This window comes from Heliangelus exortis, chromosome 1 (genome assembly GCF_036169615.1).
Source record: "Heliangelus exortis chromosome 1, bHelExo1.hap1, whole genome shotgun sequence".
Taxonomy (NCBI): Eukaryota; Metazoa; Chordata; class Aves; order Apodiformes; family Trochilidae; genus Heliangelus; species Heliangelus exortis.
Window position 1 is genome coordinate 81,648,844 of NC_092422.1, and position 21,126 is coordinate 81,669,969.

Sequence of the window (21,126 nt, forward strand, 5' to 3'; positions counted from 1 at the left end):
CTGCAGACACCAAGGTCAATGAAGAAGGAGATGCTCCAGGTAGCAGAGCAAAGATTTCTCTGCAGCCTGTGATGAAGAACATGGTGAGGCAGGCTGTCCCCTGCCGGCCATGGAGGTCCACAGAGGAGCAGGTATCTACCTGCAGCCTGTGGAGGACACTATGCCAGAGCAGGTGGATACACCTGAATGAGGCTGTGACCCTGTGGGAAGCCCACACGGGAGCAGGCTCCTGGCAGAAGGTGTGATCCCTTGGAGAGAGGAGCCCACCCTAGAGCTGGCAGGATTTGTGATCCTGTGGGTGACACAGGTTGGACCAGTCTGGTCCTGAAAGACTGCACCCCATGGAAGGGACCCATGCTGAAGTAGTTTGTGAAGAACTGCAGCCTGTGGGAGGGACTGATGTTGCAGAAGGTCATAGAGGACTCTTTCCCAAGGGAGGGAACCCACATTTGAGAAGAAGAGTGTGAGGAGTTTTACACCTGAGAAGGAAGGAGAAACAGAGAGAGTGTATGATAAACTGACCACTGCCCCCATTCCCTGTCCCCCTGGACTGCTGGGAGGGAGGAGGTAGAGAATTTTGGAGAAAAGTAATTTGAGCCTGGGAAGAAGGGCGGAGTGGGGGGAAGGTACTTTAAGATTTTGGGGTTTTATTTTATAATTTATTTGGATTTTGATTGGTTAAACCGATTCCCACAAGTCAAGTCTGTTTTGCCCACGACAGTAATTGCTAAGTGATATCCCTGTCCTTATCTTGACCCACAAGACTTTCATTACATTTTCTCTTCTCCACCCTGCTGAGGAGCAGAGTGATAGAGTAGCTTTGGTGGGCACCTAGCATTCAGACAGGTCAACCAACTACAAGAGTAAACTTCATCAGCTGGACCAAGGGATTAGACAAGGTGCTTGGTTCTTTTTTGTGTGTATCCCTACAGAGTTCAGACCTTACTTTTGGTCTTACAGCACACAATTTCATATACTTAGGTTCATTGTGGTTTCCACTGGCCTATCTTTTAAATATCAGACTTCTGTTCCTGACTTTGGACATGCAAGGAAAAAACACCACCAGCAGAAAACAGCAAGAAAAAAATTTTGCCATTAAATGCCTTAAGTAAAAAATATTTGTTGCCTATTTATTATTAAGGATTCTTCCCTCTAGATAGCTAATCAAGATTAATATAAAGTTTTTTCAGTCCTGTCTGCATACCTTGGTATGAAGTAGGTTATACAATGTTTTACCACTGTGCTGGAAATATACTCTGGTGTCCTGAAATCAAAATACTGATTATGTATGTTATTTTTCCTACCTTCAGCATCTCTAGAGATGTTTTTGCTATACAGTCCATAAGGAAAATTCAAGAACTCGGACATATAACAACAGGGTTTGTTTACTTTAACCTGCTGCCTGATGTATGTGTATTATTACTACCTAGTATATTGTTGAGAATCAGTTCAAGAAAACAGCATTCTTAGTTTAAAAATCATGAGAAGTTTTTTGTTTATTAAAGTAATATTCTATTCCCCTTTCCAATGAACAGTATTAAATTACTTTGTTTTTGCAGAGAATACAGTGATGAATATTACTAATAAAACAACAGAAGGGGGGGAGAACCACTTCATGGCACCTTAAACTAGTAAATTGTTCTGTTCATGCACAATCCTCATGCTCAGTAATTCACAAACGCATATTGCTCTTTTACACAATAACCTGTTTGAGAAAGCAGCTACTTAAACTGAATTGAGAAGATTAGTAAACATGGTATTTGAGGATGCTTCTCCTCCAGACTTTTGAAAATGCCCAAATCTCTCTGGAAAAAACTCTGTCCCAGGAAGACAACACAGGCTACCACAAGGCATCCTTCACCCTTACCCCCCATGCCAGTGCCAACTTCTTCTCCTGGTTAGTTTTCAGACAGATTTAATGAAAGACTAATTTTCAGCTGGGAAATTAATTCCAGTTTGCTAACCCCACTCAGCATTCAGTGGCGAGAAGAGTACTTCCAGCACAAAAGGAGGGGTAGGACTACTGCTTTCAGCATCCACCCACATTTCTGGCTGTCTGAAGCAACTGTAGCACCACAGCACTCCACAGCTCTCGAGGTAGATTAAATGCACTTTTGCATTCAGGTGGAATAACAAACTGCTGTTTCCCCACTGAGATCAGTGCCTGCCTAAATGAGCATTGCTCTTCTCTGCCACCCATTGGAAAGCAAATAGGTAATTTTGAAGGTTTACACTAATTTGTCTGATTTCACACTGGAAAAGGAATGCCACACCTGAAGCTGATTTCAGCAGAGAGGCTGCACCAAGCAGAGAGTCCAATGCTTGTCACTTGCCAGGAGAGATGCCTCCCCTGGCCACACCAAGGCATGGCCTCTGGCTTGGGACTTCACAAAAATCTTTTTTAGGACCTTTCTCCTCTCTCAGCCATAGCATAAGAAATAGGCTTCTGGAAAGGAGATAAGGCTATTGCTATTTCACATATAGATTCTACAGGGGTTCAAAACCATTCTATGAAACTAATTGACACTTAGCAGTGATCTGGAAGAATCTAAGGAGTTCAGACTTATGCCACTCCAAACATGAATATTAAGGGATATTCTGTGGTTGCTGGTTCATACAGAGTTCATTCCTGTTGTGTGAAGTAAGGTGTGAAGTTTTTCCAGCAGGAAAATAAGGAAACAGAAGTGCCCAAAATGGGACTCAAGCAGCTGTTTTAAATTGGAGTTTACTGCCTTAGAGGGTGTAGCATCAATACAAAATTAAAGTGATACACATTTGTATCTGTCATAAGCTATTAATAGGATAAGTGGTATAAGAGTCTCTCCTGGGGGAAAGTTAGGAAAAGGTATTCTCTTGGGCTTCTGCTCCTGCAGGCAGAGTACGGGCTACATTCAGAAACACATGGGGTTTTTTTTGTTTGTTTCATGTGCAGAAAAGTAATATCAGAACAGTTACAATCTGCTCTCCAGGGTGAGCTCAGCTGGAAAGTTGCCAGAGTCACTAGAGCCTCAAAAACAGTATGTGCTATAAATAAGTTCTCACAACAATGTGTAGCATAATTTATCTGCTTATTGTTTAAATTGCAGTTAAAATGTCACATAATCTTATACATAGCTCTACTGAGATGCTTGTAACTTTTAATGTCCATATGATCTGTTAAAGTAATTATAGGTAGCATCTTAAATTCATTTACTCTTTCCTAGTTATCTTCTCAGACTATGGCTTCCTTCAAACCTTCTTTCTACTTTAAAGAGACACGACTGTATGGTTATTTTGATCCTTTTAATGAATTTTATCAGGATATCTTATATTCTTCAAACTGGAATATACCAAATCCTAACCTAAATTGCTTCTCTTAATCTCACCAGTAAGAAAAGAACCTTTCTCTGCCTTCTGTATAATTTTTACATAACCTCAGAAAAATGTAGCTAGAATAATCCTCCTCTCAGATCTTCTTGTGAAATATTTCTTGGCACTCTGTGGCCTTTATCCCACTTATTAGTCTACATGTTCTTTTTTTTCCAGATTTCCACTCACTCCAAATTAACACATCGATCTCCTCTGTTTTAGCTACTGCCATTCCTTCTTTTTCCATAGATCAGCATGTTGCATGTGTTGGACTCTGGGCATGTTATGGACACACATTCAACATATAGCAGGATTTTAGACATTTCATCCTTTAACCTTCACTATGCCTTTAAGCACCCTAATGATCTGTCCCAGCCTTGTGCAAAATGCCCAGCTTGCCATTAAACACAACAAAACCCTTTTACTTCATCAGCCTGTATTTGCCATCATTAGTTGAGATAAAATTAATAAAAGCAGCATTATCTTGTATGAAGGCATATGTAACAGATGGTAGCAGTGTTTGCTAGTGTAAACTTCCTGTGCATGTTCTGTGTACCAGAATTCTTTAAAATGCAAGACAAGCTGGGTAATAGGGAAGAAGTCTTCCCGCATGGTGCTGGCTAGGGCACTGTGTATCCACTCCCTGGAGAAAAAGCAGATTGTGCCATTACCCAGTGGATCTCAGGTGCTCCACGGGGCAAAGCTTCAGGACACAGAGCAAGGTAGACAGAACCAACACTGAGCAAACTGAAAGCCTCCACAGTGGAGTAGAGATGTGCTATCAGCACTGAGCGGGTTTCTTTTCAGGGCAAAGACAATGGAGGGAAGAAAAAAACTCAGAGAGCTGTTTTAGAGTTGATTCAGCTGAGAAGACATTGGAAGCCATGGGACTTATAGGGAAGGGTGCAGAAAAGGACCACCACAGAATCACATATCAACTAAAGAATAATTTTTTGGCTTAGATACTTTTGTTTCATCTGTCTCAGCAGATCTGAATTTTCTGTCTCTAACAGCCACCTTATTCTGGCTTATTAGTTTGTGCTCTAATACAGTTGGCTTTAAAGACTCAGAGCTGTTTGATGTCTTTTGTTATGCTCACTTCAAAGGAAAAGGTGGGGGTAGTTACACTTGAATGCTCTGGGCAACTCAGGGTCCTATCACAGGGGGGAAAAGAAGCAGCTAGGCAGATGTTAATACTGGAGGCATTTTTGATGTACCAGAGCTAATAGGTTCAGTCCTCCAGTTGGAGAATGGCAGAATGGATAAGGAAAAAGAAAAGCTAATCCCATCCCTTGTAAATTGGAGCATAAGTACTGCAGTAGCTTGAATAAAAAGGACTTGAGAGACCAAGTAACAGTAATGGTACAACAGCTTTATTCAAGCTGTTAAAGGGAGAAATTCTTTCTGTTCAGTCATTTACTCGAAACTTTCAGATGGGTGCCACAGCAGCAATTTAGGCAGTCATTCAAGTAGTATTGAAAAAAAAAAAACCTTCTAGGTGAGCAACGCATAAGCAAAATGTTGCAAGATTTGTTTCAATATACTGATGCAAGCCAGATGTAAGCTGCACCGCAGTTGACTCCCTCCTTGACAGATACAGAGGGACATATTAACAAATTCCATCTTCTCAGTCCTCTAAAAGTCCCATGAAATAATAGTTGTGAATTAATCGTTTTTTCAACTTTGTATTTATGCCTCCCTTCTACACCACAAAATGCAATCTAAAATCTTTATTTTGTTGATACCTATTTTCCATCCTTCCTTTTACATCACTGACATTTCAGGGCCTTATCCCTACTTCTTACTGTACCACACACATCTTTTCATCTTTTCTTCCTCTTGTTTTCCCAACTCAGTTCTCTTTTGCAGATGCATCTTCAATGAGAGTGGAAGCAAAAAACCAGGCATGTAAGGACCTCTGAGGGATGAACAGTGCACACTTAACACTCAATTACCATCTTCAAACTACACTTTGCACTCAGACACGCATCTCTTACCAGCCACTTTCTAAATTTTCCAATTGTGCAAAATTGTATCCAGTTTATCAGAATCTTCTATATGGGGAACCCTGTGCCCCAACCCTTTAAATATCTGATTGCCTCTCCACAGATTCCTCATTCTCTTTCCCTGGCTGCAGCCCAGTATTACAGGAAAATGCTGTATAATGGGTGATAGAGGTTTCAAATAAAAACATGCAAATCATGCACAATTTGTCTAAATATGCTTATACAGACCAGATGCAATCTGCAGCTGCAGCACAATCCTGTTTATATTCTTGGTGAGTAGAGTTTACAGTCAAAAAGTTCAGCAATATTCTGAAAACGTAACATGGGGCTCACTATGTCCTCATCAACAATCCCTTCACGGCTTATATAGCTCTCTTGTGTAGAAATAGTAAACAATTTAAAATGAAATACAAACGTTCCATTTCATGGATTGGTGTGCTCTGAGTCAATATGAAACTAATCATGCTTTATTTAGCAGCTATTTACATATATGGTTTAAACAAAAAAAAAAAAAAACCAAAACCAATAAAAGGGTCTCAGGAAGGCAAGGGGCTAAGGAAGTTTTCCTGTCCACAAGGTATTTTCCTCACTACATGATCAGTAGCTATAAAGCTCCTTTAGAGAAGAGTGCCTCCTCTCTGGAGGCACTGAGATGGCATAAGTTAGCTCAAAAAAGGGACATGCTTCCCTGGTGATCTGCTAAATATCTATTTAGCTCCACAGTGATAAGGCTCTATCTTTCCAAGTTGACATATGGGATCCCTTCCATCTAAGTAATCCTCCAGGACAGTATTCCCAGGAGATCAAGCCTTGAGTCATAGGTGGCCAACCACCTGGAGGGAAGAACATTATACAGCCCTTCACATCTTTCCCTTCAATGTGATGCCACCCTGACCTCTACCTTCTGGAGTTTCAGGCAGCTCTTCTAATCTTATTGTCACAGTTTTTCATTATAGGCTTCCAGCCCCACCCTCCTATCCATGGGCTGCCTTAAAACTGCATTGGCTATGATCTGTTTCTGTAAATATGTATGTTTTTCAGAAGTAGTATCCCTTGCTTCTCAAGTCACACACCTCACTCACTCACTCACTCACTCACTCACTCACTCCCGATTATATACACATTTAATTTCAACTGAAAATAATTCAAATGGTCAAGAGAATGTTTAGCATGCTTGCATAGGGCATGGAATAATTAAAATTTCATTTAAATGTCAAACCAGGATATACTAAGGTAACATTTTAAAACTCAATCAAATAAAAATTACTGCATCTAAGTTTCCCAATTGTTAATTTTCATCATATGTTTAAGAAAGTAAATCAGGAACCTAAACCTTTGCATTGCAGCTGAAGAGAAAGGTCTCTGCAAACTGGCCAAGTACGCTCTGACATGATCAAATAGTTTTAAGTAACTGTGTGATATTCAGTGGAAAAAAAGATACACTGAACAGAAAATACAAGGGTTTGATTCCTCCTATGGTCTAAATATATGAAGAAATTCTAGACTTCCTTTTGCTGATCGGGCTATTTTTTTCCCCTTTTGCAACATCAAATGGATTATAACAGTAAAGTGAAGTACATAACACTTAACTACAATTTCCTGACTTTGAAGATACCCAATAAATAAAAATCAAAGCAACTATTCAATCAGTCCAGGCATGAGACTAGTATTTTAGGTCTTTTGCCTGACAAAATCAATTAGATGCCTTGAAAATTTTGGAATATACTTTTTTTTTTTTTTTTTTTGACAAATGATGTATTGAACAAGACTGGCGGACATATTCCACTTGAAGCTTTGAATGAAAAGCCTCATTAAAATCTTTAAGAATATGCTCCTGGTAGATCAGAAACTATAATCTAGAAATTAATTCCTATAAAAGAAAATATATAATTTTGTGTTTATAGAAATATTACTTACAGTGTCATGAATGCAACAACTTTTGTTCTACACTACAGCAAGGAGCCAGAACAGTAAAGTGAACATCAACTTTTCAAAAGGGAAAATTGAAATGGCCATAGACTACCCATGGCATACTATGGAGGCATATTTAACTGCATTACTATATTGCTCAAACCATAAAGACAAAATACATGTTTGGATGAACTGACTTTCACTTCTGACATTCACTCTCTATTAAAGCATAATGTCATATATAATACAATACATAGGGGGGCCAGGGGACAAAGGGAAAACTTGTTCAGGCAGCCCTGCATGAAACGTGGCAATAATAAAGAGGTTAGGCACCATACACACTTAGACCAGTTCTAGTATGCTCTCTATTAAAAATGGGTCATTGTCAAAAATTGCTGATGTTAGGATTTGTTGTCATGAATAATAACAGCTACACGGCCAGAATGTGCAAGTCATAATAAACTAGGCACATAGAAAATCTTATGAATGATGGTAACATTTGAAGCTCACTGTAATGCTACTAGATATGCCCTCTAACTGGTGCTATATTTAGTATCAGTTAAAATTCCTTGGCATAAAACCCACTGGTTCTCATGAAACTAGAAAGCAGAGGTGTATTAAGTTCAACAGAGCATGCTACTGCTAAGATTCAGTGGCTCTGCTGATTCTCTGTAAGATTCTAGGGTGAAAAAATAATCTCAGAATATATCAGTCTGGATGACCATTAAGTGACTTTCTCCGTGGTTCTCATATTTTGAACACTGAATATATGTGCCCAAGAAAAAATATAAGTGGAATCAAGTATTCTAATTCATAATTACTTTCATGAAAAAAACCACATTCACTGAGTAAAAAAAACACCATAAAATAACATTTGAAAAAATCAGTTATTATCTGTCTGTAAGGTTCCTTTCCATAATGAGTATGCTTGTTATAAACATATAGCTTAAAATATACAAGAGGGAGGAATTTATGAGGTTTCACTAACATGAAATCTATAAGTAAAATACACATTTAAAAGTTCTATTTATATATATATATGTTGGCATAAGGATGTCTGATATATCTGTTTGACTTCAATTTCTTTTATTCATGTTAGATTTCTAGTTTTTTACATTTTTTTTCCTTACACAAGACCTCCAAGATCCTTTAATCTCCATAAAATAGCTATGACAAAGGGCAGACTGGAATTTACCAGATAACATGGTGCAGAATGAGAAAACACCAGAGAAAGCCCATATCTGCTACTGCAGCTTTCTATCTGTCCTGTATCTCTGTCAAGAATGATGCTCCATGCCAAGAGAAAAATCTCAACCATCTCAGATCTGCTTCCTGCTTTTTCTCACCTTGCTTCTTTCATCACAGTGCTAATGTGCAATGCAATTTGTGTCTATGAACTAAAATTCCCACATAATTTAAAGAGATAACAACATCATATCTGCAAGCAGATTGCAATCATTAATGAAATAAGGTACTATAGGTATTAACACACAACTGACCTTGGCCACTTCACTAATATTCTAGAGAAAATGTTTACAAATATCTTCCTTTTATTCCTAATGTTTGAAGAAGAGCTTATTTCTGTTAAAAATGCTATCACATGTTCCAAAGTTTAAAAAGATGAAATAAGGTAAAATTACATTGCACATGGAATTTCTGGTACAGTTTTTACCATCTTCCATTCCACTGGCAAGACAAGAGTGTACGGTCTCTAAACAGAACATCTGTGCTTCTGTAGGCATTGTCAAGTACACTAAAAGTTCAGATTTAGTTGTTTAAAGATTTCTAATGAGTTTTAATCAGTTGGCCAACCTCTACAGGATCCTTCTGTGTGTACTCATCCAAATGCAGAAAAACAGAAAAGAATCAGGCTTCAAAATGGTAGATCCTCCTACTTACAGACATGTTATATCTAAGGCAGGTGTGAGAAATGACAGAGCACAATGAGGAAAAGAACACAATATTTCTTTTAAATATCCCTAAAATTAAGAAAGGTGAGCAGAAAAAGATCTTTTGGGTTCCATTCTGACTTTGACACAAAACCTTAGCAGAAATTTCCTCTCTTAGTGTCAGAGAGCAGGCAACAGAAACTGCTTTTGTGAGATCTAAAATTGCATCAGGCTACTCATGGACATCCATAAAGCCAGTTAGAGCCAGATGACATTACCAGCTATCTTCAAGGCTGTCTACAATACAGTTTGTAAGAACCACTGTTAAAAAGCTTTATTGATTGTTTTACAGTTCACACTGGGATATGCATTATGGTGGCTACATTGCTACTATTAACCAGATCAAGGCATGCCTGTGCTGCACTATAGCCACAGCTTCTACTGCAATACAGGTAGCAAAAGGCCTTGGCCTCTTGGCAGAACAATTTTGTCAAGGTAGAATACAAATTCTTGTGGCTTCTGTTGTAGGGAAAACTTCGAAGGTTTGTCAAATGAGAGAGGAGAAATGTAAAACAAATCAATAATGAAATCAAACCAACAGATGAAAAGAAAATAAAAGGCACAGATATATAGATGTTCAGTAAATTATTCTAAACAGAAACAAAATATTTGAGGCAAAAACCTGGAGGCAGCACTACTTATGTGATATTAGCAAGTACAGTGCCCCTGTGGCACCCAAAATTAAGCCATGTATGTTCTGTTCTCTGTTTACATGGGAAAAACACACTGGAAAACACTTATATATTCACAACAATGTATACTAACATTTTAATACTGTTGAAAAGTCCATGACAGCCATGTGCCTCTTCACAACTGAAGCTGAGATCTTAGATTTTACCCAAGGATATACATACCTGCCATTTGGATGTCCAGGTAGGCTAATCCTGCATATGCATCCTGCTGCTGCCATATAAAATGCATGACAAAAATGGGGGCTTAACCCATACATTTTCTCAGAGTATGCTTAACATAAACTGATAAAACTGTAATTATGGCTGCCATTTTCTCTTAAAAAGCAGAGGCCTCCCTTATTATGTTATAGCCTAGAGATTAAGTTACATGTATTCAAGACATGAGAGACTGAGCTTGAACTCCCTCTTTTGCCTGAGGCAATGCAAATCTACATTACTGGCTGGAGAGAAGTTAGACTAAAAAACATTACTTTGCAAAAGGGATGGTCATTTATTAAACCACTCTAGCTTGATCAAATTCATCACATACTCAATGTCCATCAATGAAATTGCAATGGCATGCTTACCAGTGTACTCAACAGAATATGGATGTGTTTTACTCCTTCTGTACAATATAATTTCTCATTCTGTCCTCACAAAGAGCTCTGAGCAAATAGTATTTTGGAAGATGAGGATGAAAAAGAGGAATCTATGCAAAAACATGTCATGAAAACTGTATTTATCCATATATAGTTTCAGCTAATTTTGCAACCATAATTATATCCATAAGCAAGTATAGCAATGCAAACTATGTATTCATGTTTTATTAAATTTCTGTTTTTTTAAAAAAAAGTGGGCAAGAGAAGAAAATAAAGAAATAACATTAAGCAGGAAAACAATGGGATGAAGTGGCCTTAACACTGCTTTTTGACCTTTTGATAACAGAACAAAGAAACATTATACAATATGATTTTAAACTCCACTAAAGTCTGTGACAAAAAGCAGTGCCTCACAAAGTCACCAAAATATCTTTTGCTGGATGATGGAGATACATACCTAGGATGTAGTACTCCATATTTGGCTCACTTTGTCTACTTCTTTTTGGGATCCTACTACTATGTACATCAGGTACATAATGTTAGACTGAGCAGATCCTTTGCCTGATGTAATAGAGATTTTGTTTTGTGTTCTTTAATAATAGTTCAGTTAATTTAGTTAAGGGAAGACATATATATTGATTGGTTTTATCAGATAGAAGTTGTATGGTTTTCTATTGAAAAAATAACAGATTTTTCCTACTGGTGAAATTCAATAGCCCAAGGATTTTGTGTGAGACATGTGAATGTTGATACATGTATGAAATGATACCCACTTGGTAACTGAAGCCTTTTTTTATTTTTTAGCTCTGAATAACATATAGCAACAATTGAAAATTCATATTGTGGCCCACAACGTTGAGGTTTTGTGCCTCTAAATAGCATGAGTAAGAGGTGTTGATAAGAGCCACCAAATATGAATTAATAATGACATCTAGGTTTTTTTCAGCCTTCCTTAAACAAAGCTTTATCTAAATCTCTCAACGGGAAGGAAGAGTTCAGTGACTGAACCAGTGACTGCTGTTTTTTTTCCTGAAAATCATTAGAATGGACAAAAGTTGCACCTCATAGTGGTTCTAGTCTAGTCACAACCTGCTACTGCCAGAGAGAAACAATCTGAATGAGCTAAAATGAATGAATGAATTAGTGAATGAGCTAAAAACAATGCAAAAAAATCCCCCAAAGCAGGCAGACAACGAGGCTGTTGTTATGAAAAAGAAATAGTTTTTTAATAATCTATCCAACAACGTAAAAAAGGCTCTTACGCAAGATCCAAAGCTATAATAAGAGCTACAGCTCTTCATATAAAAAAATGCTATTTAACATAAGAACATTAGGCTAAGCCCATGTCATTTTACTGTGCCCAAATGCTGCCTGCCCAGGAGCTGCACTGTGACACTGTCAGAGTGATCTTAAGCCATTCTCCAAACCTCACACATCATTAAAAAGTTGCCTGGGATCCACACCAGGGAACACATTTCCCACCTAAATCCTACTTCCCCCCAGAAGGGAACACCCTGAGAACTACTTATTTCATGTTTGTCCAAACTTTTGATCCCATTAGGCAGAGAGGTGGGAGGGGGAGGGAGTCCCGGTGCTCCCGAGGAGCGGCTCCGGTGCTGGACAGCTCCCGCAGCCCCTGGTGCGGGGACAGGGAAGAGATGGGAGGCTGGGAGGGTCAGCAGTGGTACCCAGCCCCTCGCTCAGGTATTCCCTTCAAAATAGCTCACAGTTACAACTCTGTCATCTTCTGTATTAAACTTAAGTAAAAAAAAATATAAATAAACAAACAAATCGCTTGATCTTTATCCACTTTTTATAGGACAGGAAGGAAGCACTGAATCTTCTGTCTTCTCAGAAAGACCGGTGATGTGAATGAAGTGCTCTATCTACAGGCAACATCCGGACCTCCTTCCATGCTTACTTTTGGTAAAAATTACTATTTTCATGTGCAAGCAAGGGATGATCTTGTCTCTGTCTCTGTTATTCCACAGTTTACTGAGCAAGCAAAAAAAAAAAAAAAAAAAAAAAAAAAAATCCGCTACAGAATTTCTCAAGCAGCAAAGATCTTATTTCTGAACTTGCAAGAGGGTTTAAAATTTCTGACAGTTGTGACTGAATGAAATATATATATTTAGTGTTTTTCAAACTTAAATTGATATGTAGTCCTGAAACAGCAGTCTTGTAATTCAAATGACAGATTGGAGACATGCAATAGACCATAAAATCAACATTTCAGTGCGGTTCCAGTAAATGCTAACAAGAACATTTTCAGAAAGGTGCACATATATATATATACGTTCATAGAGACATTATATATAGACATTTTAAAGATACAATTTTTTATTTCAAATATCTATTTAAAAAAAAAAAACAAACTAGCACCTAATGAAGATTACCTTCCCCATAAATAAATATAATACCTGTATGATCATGCATAGATATCCACAGGGCAAGACATAGATGGTTGATTGGATAGACAGATAGAAAGAGGCACAAATGGCTTTACTAATCTTTCAGTCCATATAAACTGATAATTATATTGAAATATTTAAAAGAAAGCCAGAGGATAAAAATTCAGTATTCCAACATGCTATTTAACTTGCCAGTATACAGCTCTATGAAAAAGAGGGCAAGCAGATTTCTATGGAGGGGTCTCTAAAATCCTTTTATTTAAGCCTAGGCTGTAGCTTTCCTTCCTTTACTAAAATGATATGTTTAAAATTTAACATTATCTAGGCAACTCTTCTGTGTCTTCATTTATGAAGGTTATTTTTGACATATTTTTGTCGTGAGGAATACTTGTTATAAACTATCAGCACATACTTTAAATTACATAATTTATGACCTAAGTTTGTTTTCTGAACTTTTATAAGTAAGAGGACAAATATCCATCATGAGGAATGCAAAGCACTCCCTCATAAGACCAAAGCAACAGTGCATGAAATTGAACTCAAAAAGAGCCTCCATTCTGTGTGACTTCTTGGCTGACACAATTTAGATATTTATAGCTTTACGAATAGGCCACTGAAGAAGAACTTGAAGCTTTTTCTAGCCAGGAAGGATTAATGAACATGTGCACCTGGTAATTACAGCACTCCATCTTTCTCAAAGCCCTCACACTGCCTCAGTGGCAGAAACTGTAATGAACAAACATTTAAAATATCAATCTGCAGTTCCGCAAGTTACAGAAATACTAAAATGTATAATCTTTTTTCATAGTTTCTATGAAGTATGCCAACAGTGGTATGCAAAAAAATCTGCAGAGATGTTTTTTTCCTTCATATTATTACCTGGCATGCCTCATTTAAAATGTAAAACTCATCTGATATGAATTCAGGCTTTAACTTACTCTAGTCTCAAATTAGAAAATGCATGGCAATGACTGCCAAATACTTCCTTAAGTAACAGCAGAAAGAAATATCAGCCTGTGTGTAATACATGCAATTCTAAGAACATAAATTCCACATGAAAAGTTTGCAAGAAAATAAACATTTAGAGCTGTGAAAGAATGTTCTCTGAGCTTTTTCTTTAAAAAGGCTTTCAGAGGAAAGGTGGAAACTTTTAAAGAAGTATGCATGAGACCAAAACCATTTGTCTAATATGCATACTACTAGAAATAAATGGGGACGTGGGGGTGTTTGTTAAAACACTACCTAGATTAACTTGAAAAACACTATGCACTTCATCCTGGATTTTCAGGCTAAAAAAACCTTGGAAAATATTGAAAAACATGAAACCATCAAAGTAGTAAAAATTCAAATAGTCTATGAGCACCAACATTAGCTTTTTCTTGTGTTATTCTGACATTTGATACACCATGAACCTGAACCCAAACATTTTAGTGAAGCACTCAGTTATTATACATTTGAATGGAAAGTCAGTTATAACCTAAATACGCAGACATTTATATGTCTCTGAAAGTAATCTTTTAGAAGATATTCCATCACAGTGCAAGAGCATTAAAAATGGCCTTTTACTGTTAAAACATTCTGTTCCTTGGATTACAGGAAAAGACTCCAATAGAGGTGTGTATGAAATGCTCTCTCCAGAGTATTCGTCCAAACTGACTGCAATAAGGAGACTTCAAAAAGCAGCAAGGCAAGAGATGTTCACAGCACCTTGCAGCTTTGGGTTCCTGGCCTCTACTGCTGTTTTAAATACAGTTGGGTTTAACTTGGGAGGGGATAAATAATTAACAGAGCTATTTCCTGAGAGCTTTGATCACCACACCGCTTGTCACAAGGTCTAAAGTAGGCATTATGATAACAATCTGGGGCTTCTTATTTCAAGTACAAAAGCATCCCCTCCCACCTATTGCTCACAGACTCCTGCATCAGAACGGGAGACTTAAGCTGCAGGCGGCACAGCACTAACACACCACTCTTTCCACCGGCAGATTCCTTCTCCAGCCCGCCTGTTTTCGCCTCCTTACCTTTAAAAGGCTGCCCGAAACCTCCCGAGCTCCCGCACACGATTTCAGTTCAGAGCATCCAGCAGTGCATCCGCACAAAGCTTTGCCATCGCGAGTGTGAAGAGAAAGAGCTGCTGGGATGCTGAATGGCACATCAGCCAACTTTGTGTGTATCCACGGCTCCCGGAAAAAGCTGGACTGAAATTCGCATTGCTTGCGGATTGGATTCCACAGCACACAGCGACAGGGACAGAGAGCAGCGGTTCGAAAAGGAAAAGGTGGGGAGGGGGAAGAGAGAGAAAGGGAAAATCCTGCCTGCGCTGGGTAAGCCTTGCCTGTGAAATGTTTGCTGAGCTGCTGAGTCCAACAGATACCTGCACGACTATTCTTCTGTAAGGTTTGGATTGCATTGTGTGCCACAGGAGCCCACCAGCTTAACAGCTGATACTTCAACACAAAATGTTAACTATTTGCATTTCTGTGTATTATGGAATAACATAAGCTTGTGCAACCTTCATGTTCTAATCACATAAGGAAAATCCAGTGTGGGGAGAGAAATAATTTTAGATAACTTTAGGTAATTTTCCTGTTTTCCTGTAGATTATTTCTGTACTAGATGAGGTGCAATAAACCATAAAAAATTGTTTCCTTTCTTTCCTGTTACACATAGATATTGATGTTCCTATATAACAGTGTACACTGATTCACCTGCATTTCTTATGAAGTCTTTGTAGGAAAATCTATTTATAACACCAAGTTCTGGCTTTACACATTTCATGCCACATTCAGTCTAGAATCAAGAGTGTTTTTTGAGACACTATTGTGAGCATTAGTCTATAATAAGCCTTTAAATATTTTTCTACTGAATCCGGCTTAAACTTTTCTGATTAATCTGGTTAAAATGCAACCTTTTTTTCTGTTAAATCTAATGTGCACATAATATACAATATAAAGTTTATGCATTTAGTAAGATCAGCTTTTTTTGATTTTTTTCTCCCCCCCACAGATTTGACCTTTGCCATTGTAGGCATAATGCTGAAGTATACAAGTTTTATTAAACATTCTTCCTCAAACCATGGTAGCATACAAATTTATTTCCGCTTGCTCACAACTAAAATACCATTTTCTAGTGGCTCTACTGTTTGGCACTGGCACAGCAATTTGAGGTTAGAAGCAGAAGTAAAAGTGCCAGGAAGATAAGAGGCCAGATGTACCACAGAGGTGATGACCTCATTCAGCAAGAAATGCACTTTGGATGTATAGTTTAAAAAGCACAGTTTGTTTCAGGCACTACCTATTTTTAGTGAGGTTGGGTGAGAAGGAATGCCTCTATCACCTCCAAGGTCTTAGGCACCACTAAAGCAAGTAAGACATAATAAGACAAGTAGGAAAAGTCACCACCAATGGAATAGAAATGGCAACTTCAACAACTATATATAGAGTGCTTTGTTTTGGTTTGGTTTGGTTTTGTTGTTTGTTTGTTTTTTCACAGACGTTGTATCTGCCTTATCTGATGATAAGGAGTACACATTCCAAATTTCATTGCCAACGATGAGGCATTAAATTGGCCCGTATAGGTTTTTTGGCTCTTATTGACCTCATCAAACAGCTGTGATTTCTAAGCAATCAGTCTCTAATGAGTTTAGAAACAATAAACTGAAGTTCAAATGCCAGATGTATTTCACTTACGTTTTTAAAAAAGGAGCTATCTTAAGATGTACATCTTGAAGATTTCAAGTTTAATACACACAAAATGTGTTTTGCTTTTGCATTTTTTGCTAATGCGTGGAGGAATCACCCTTGAGTGACTGAAAAGAAAAAACAATACTTATGGTCTGCCTCTGTCCTTTTAATATAGTTATGCCTTATCAGCACTCAAACACACTCCCCTGAGCAGCTGTGGAAAACTAGCTAGAATGCTCAAATACTTTAGCTCTCTTTCAGTCTTGTCTCATTTTATTGTCCTATAATGCAAACATTTGTACTGCAAACTATATTGCAAATTTTAAAACCAGGTAAAATCTGTGCACTTAATGAAAGGAACATCTCAGAGAAATAGCTGAAACACACAATTTGGCTATTCATTTCAGGAAAACATAATTTTCTATGCAGCCATCACAAGTAAATATCTCTAAAGTTTGCAATATTGATAGATTATTTTTTCTTAAAAGATTTTTGTCAGTACTTGTCAATGTTATTTAAGATTACCAAGACAAACAAAAAGAAATGTTACTAGATTAAATACTTAGATATAATAACTCAAGGTTGGAATGCAGGCTCATTTAAAGAATTGTGAACAGAAGATTCTCATCTGCAAACTCAATGATTAAAGTATTTAGCATTTAAGGGCTGTTACTCCATCATCTTTCCTGTGCATAGAGCTCATTAAAAGCAAAACAACCCAACACTTTGTTTATGGTCAATGGTTTGTTTGTTTATGTTTGATGACTCTCTAAGTAAGCAGAAATCCAGGTAACCTCTTTGCAAATTCATTAGGTTACAGTTAGGGTATGACAATACTCTTTGAGGTGTCATATTGCACATACATTTCTTGACTAGCCATGTGCACTGAGAAATCCATTTTTTGTCCTGTGCAGAAAGACTTACATACACATAATAAATAAGGATTTGTACCTCCTATTGGCTGTAATACACAAGGAATGTAAAGCAACTTCCTTGCAAAAAGATTCATGCACTTACACCAATTTTGGTTTATGCCATGTCCTAAAGTGGCTTTACTTTCATCCCTGACATCTTGCAGCCTTTCAAAAGAGGATAAAAGCTAGCACATACCCAACTCCCCAATCAAAGGCAATTCCTTAAGATAGCTGCAGAACTAGAAAGTGAAAAAAAAATAAAAAATCACTGAAATGACCCTGTTGGTTCCAGCTATCAGGGATACACAGTGATAAAATGGCTTCTGAGTTATCTGAGCATACATGTATGTAGAATAAATAACTTTGACTTAGCAAATGAATAAGAATTTAACAGAGAGCCATGGCTGCCTTTGCCATAAGCTCTTCTACAACAGACAGGCGGCTGCATGTTGAAACAGATGTAGATAATCCACAGCAAATTCTGCATAATGTAGAAAACATCTCATGTAAATGTCAAAAAAGCATTCATCAATGTAGAAGGTCCATCCATACCAGAGTTCTGTGGCCAGCAAAACCCCTTAAGGATTTCCTCGTTTGCTCTCAGACCATAATTTAGAATAAGTCTTCACAATTGATCTTGCCCTGATTACTGATGCCTCCATTTGCAACCATATTGGAGATTATATTTTGCATGGCAAAACAAATCTCTTGTGCAATGGGTAGCAAAAGGCAGGATAATTCAGGAAAAGTCTAGGGAAAAAGAGAAGTTAGAAGCAGTGAATGTTACTAAATGAGACTGCCAGTTCTATAAGCTTTGCAAATTTAGATTTACTGTCCTGAGCCTCTCAGGTTTTGGTCGGACAGGAAACATAATAGCAATCCCAAAGTAAAAAATTAGTTCAGCATCATTAAAAGGACTGTATCTCAAAGACAGCATTCATTCTTTGCAAAAACAGTACAGAAGACAGACAGAAGGGGCACTATGTAGGTACTAATATTCATCTGGGCTATTTGCAGGAGGTAGTAAGACTTCACAGGTAACATAGATGGGTATGTGATCTCCATTAGGCTCCTATTACTAATTCTCTATTCTTATTGCTAAAAATATTACAATTTTGTCTTTAAGACAGTCTTGTCATTACTTTTCTCAGCCAAAGATTCTTGAAAACAGAAACTATACAAATGATGCTGTCACGTCTGAAGCTGGCATTTATAGACTTCTGGGGCATGTAAAATGGAAAGAATTGAGATGCTACCATTGAGAGTTGTAGGTTCATGGAATTTTTAAACAATTAGGACCTCTATCCATGTCTCCTACTTCCCACGACTGTGACAGAAATTCAGGTGTTAGCATAGTTAGGGACAACAGTCAATTCCTCTCCTTGCATCTGCAATAAACAAGCAAGTACTTCAAGTATCACAGACCTACAAGGACACAAGTAGGAATGAAAAATTAAATAACAAGCAGAAGGATAAATGGAATAATCTTTACACTGAAAAAGTTAGTGCCCCTAGACAGCAGTGGTCCCTCTTGAGCACTGTATAGAACACACATCCATGGGAGGTATAAAACCTCTCTTCATGTGTTCCAAGCAAAATAAGGAAACAAACTCACACTTGCTATTTTACAGACTGCCTACTGAGAAGTAGATATTTCCAGCTTCCAGCTATTTGGCAAGAACAAGTCCAGTTATAACCTGCTATATGCTTTCCTGACAGAACAGTTTTTTTCTGAACCTCAAGCAAGAGGTGTTTACTAGGAAATCCTGATTTACTTTCAGCTACTGGTTTCTTCTTGTTCATTCTAAGTGACTTTTGTGTGGAGGAAATTCAACCAGAGTCTCAGCCTTAGGCTTTGTACATCACCCCTCAAATCTACATCTGTTTCTACCAGCTGTATCAGATCATCCAAATGATCTTAGACACTTACTAGATACCAGAACAAATACAAGCACTTGAATTACAGGGTCCTTTGCTTTGTGTCATTTGTATGCTGAATGTCCCTAGTAGAGATGTTCTGCAGGTGTGCATGAAGTCAAAGTAAAGCCAAAGACTCAAAAACTCTGATGGGTGAACTCTCTTGTTAAGTTAATCATTGAAGAATGCATTTTGTTTTGCTGATGGCACCTTGCCTTTTTCCTTCTAAATAGCAAAGCTTTTAAGCTGAGTTTTGCCACCATCAGGGAAATTGACTTAGATTATAAATGCCTATTTTTCCTAAAGGTTACATTTAAAAGAATATATTAAGTTAAATTAGTATAATGTATCAGTAGTAAATTATCAGCAAAGCTTCTAGAGGGACAGATATGTAAGAAATTCCGTGACACAGCAGCATAGATGTTAAATGCAGAAATGAGTGGAAACTGCTCTTTCACCTACAAGTATAACAAAAAGTACTGCCTATAATACAGAGCCTGCTGTGCTATCAGCTCTGTAGATCTTTCTGTCAGTGCACTGCCTGTTTCTTCTAATATGATTGCCAGGCTCTGTCTTCAGCTTTTGGTAGGTGCACGGATTACTTCTATACCTAATAGCGAGTTTATTTTTCTCAAAAATTTTTGGTTTTGACCAATATGTCTGAAAAATAACAGTCATATCTCCCATATTTAGTCTTCAGGCAGATTAGTGAATTTGCCAAAAGCCAATGTATGCAGTACTAGAGACTGCAAAGGACACAGGGGCACTCCAGCCATGTTTGCTCTGTAGCTATCACCAATATTGATCACCTGCCCTACTGCCTGATGGAGTCACAGATCACCTGACAAAGAGCTGTTAGGGAGCAGAAGTTAACACAGAAAACTCGTTCAGCAGTTCACATCTTCACATCTCAGTCACTTGGATCAGGCTCGGACACGCACAGATCAGATAAGGAACTTTATGTGTGAATACATTTTAAGAAAAAAAAAAAAAAAAAAAGAAGATAGTAATTTACCTTGAAAATTATTGCTTTATCCTTATTATATAAAAATAAAATTAAAAGCCCTATATTTTTCCTTTAATTTATTATTTTCACTATTACAGTTGATAGAAAAAATGTCAATAATTGTTTTGCTGCTGCTTAGTATTTTTATACCAGTTGCCATACGTGTTGAAGAAAATTATGAAGTGTATTCTAGGAAGGCTGACAGCTACATCAAACACCCTGAGTAGTTCCAGTAGCTCTAATATAAAAATTTACATATATCGTCTTACCACTGAAAAGCACATTTAAAAAGTAATATTTAATTTTGCTCCTTTTACACATCTCATGGTTCCATCAAAGATGAAATTTATCATGAAAAAAAATTCTGTAATGAAACAGCATCACTCAAAGTGTGCACAAGAGTTAGAAAGATGAAATTATTCTAGTTCAAAGAAATGCATGTTCTATTTAGACATGTATTGTATCACACTGGGCTTGGATCTTAAATATTCATTTTGATTATGTATTATTTCACTGATTTATTCCCTCATTAATTCAATCCTATAGAAATGTGATCAACTTCAATAGATATATTTAAGCTGCTACATACATCTTATCTCTTTGTGCTGCACCAAATTCCTCCATCAAAATAGTTAATTAAGAAAGAAAATCAAATTTCTCTTAATCTCGCACTAAAGCATATTTTTTTCCTTGGAAAAATACAACTTAATT

At 37.4% G+C, this 21,126-nt stretch overlaps 1 protein-coding gene across 18 annotated transcripts in view; it reads right to left on the minus strand.

Moving 5' to 3' along the window:
* The window catches only part of DMD (dystrophin), a 1,120,784-nt gene that overhangs the window by 494,867 nt on the left and 604,791 nt on the right, over positions 1-21,126 (minus strand). The window contains exon 1 of one of the 18 annotated variants that reach the window (XM_071750642.1): positions 14,917-15,071. The exons of 15 other annotated variants lie outside the window; for them this stretch is intronic. The gene's annotated coding sequence lies outside the window, so the exon portion shown is untranslated. Of the gene's footprint in view, positions 1-14,916; positions 15,072-21,126 lie in introns of those variants that run through there. 2 more of the 18 variants (XM_071750631.1, XM_071750620.1) reach the window with 2 other exon arrangements.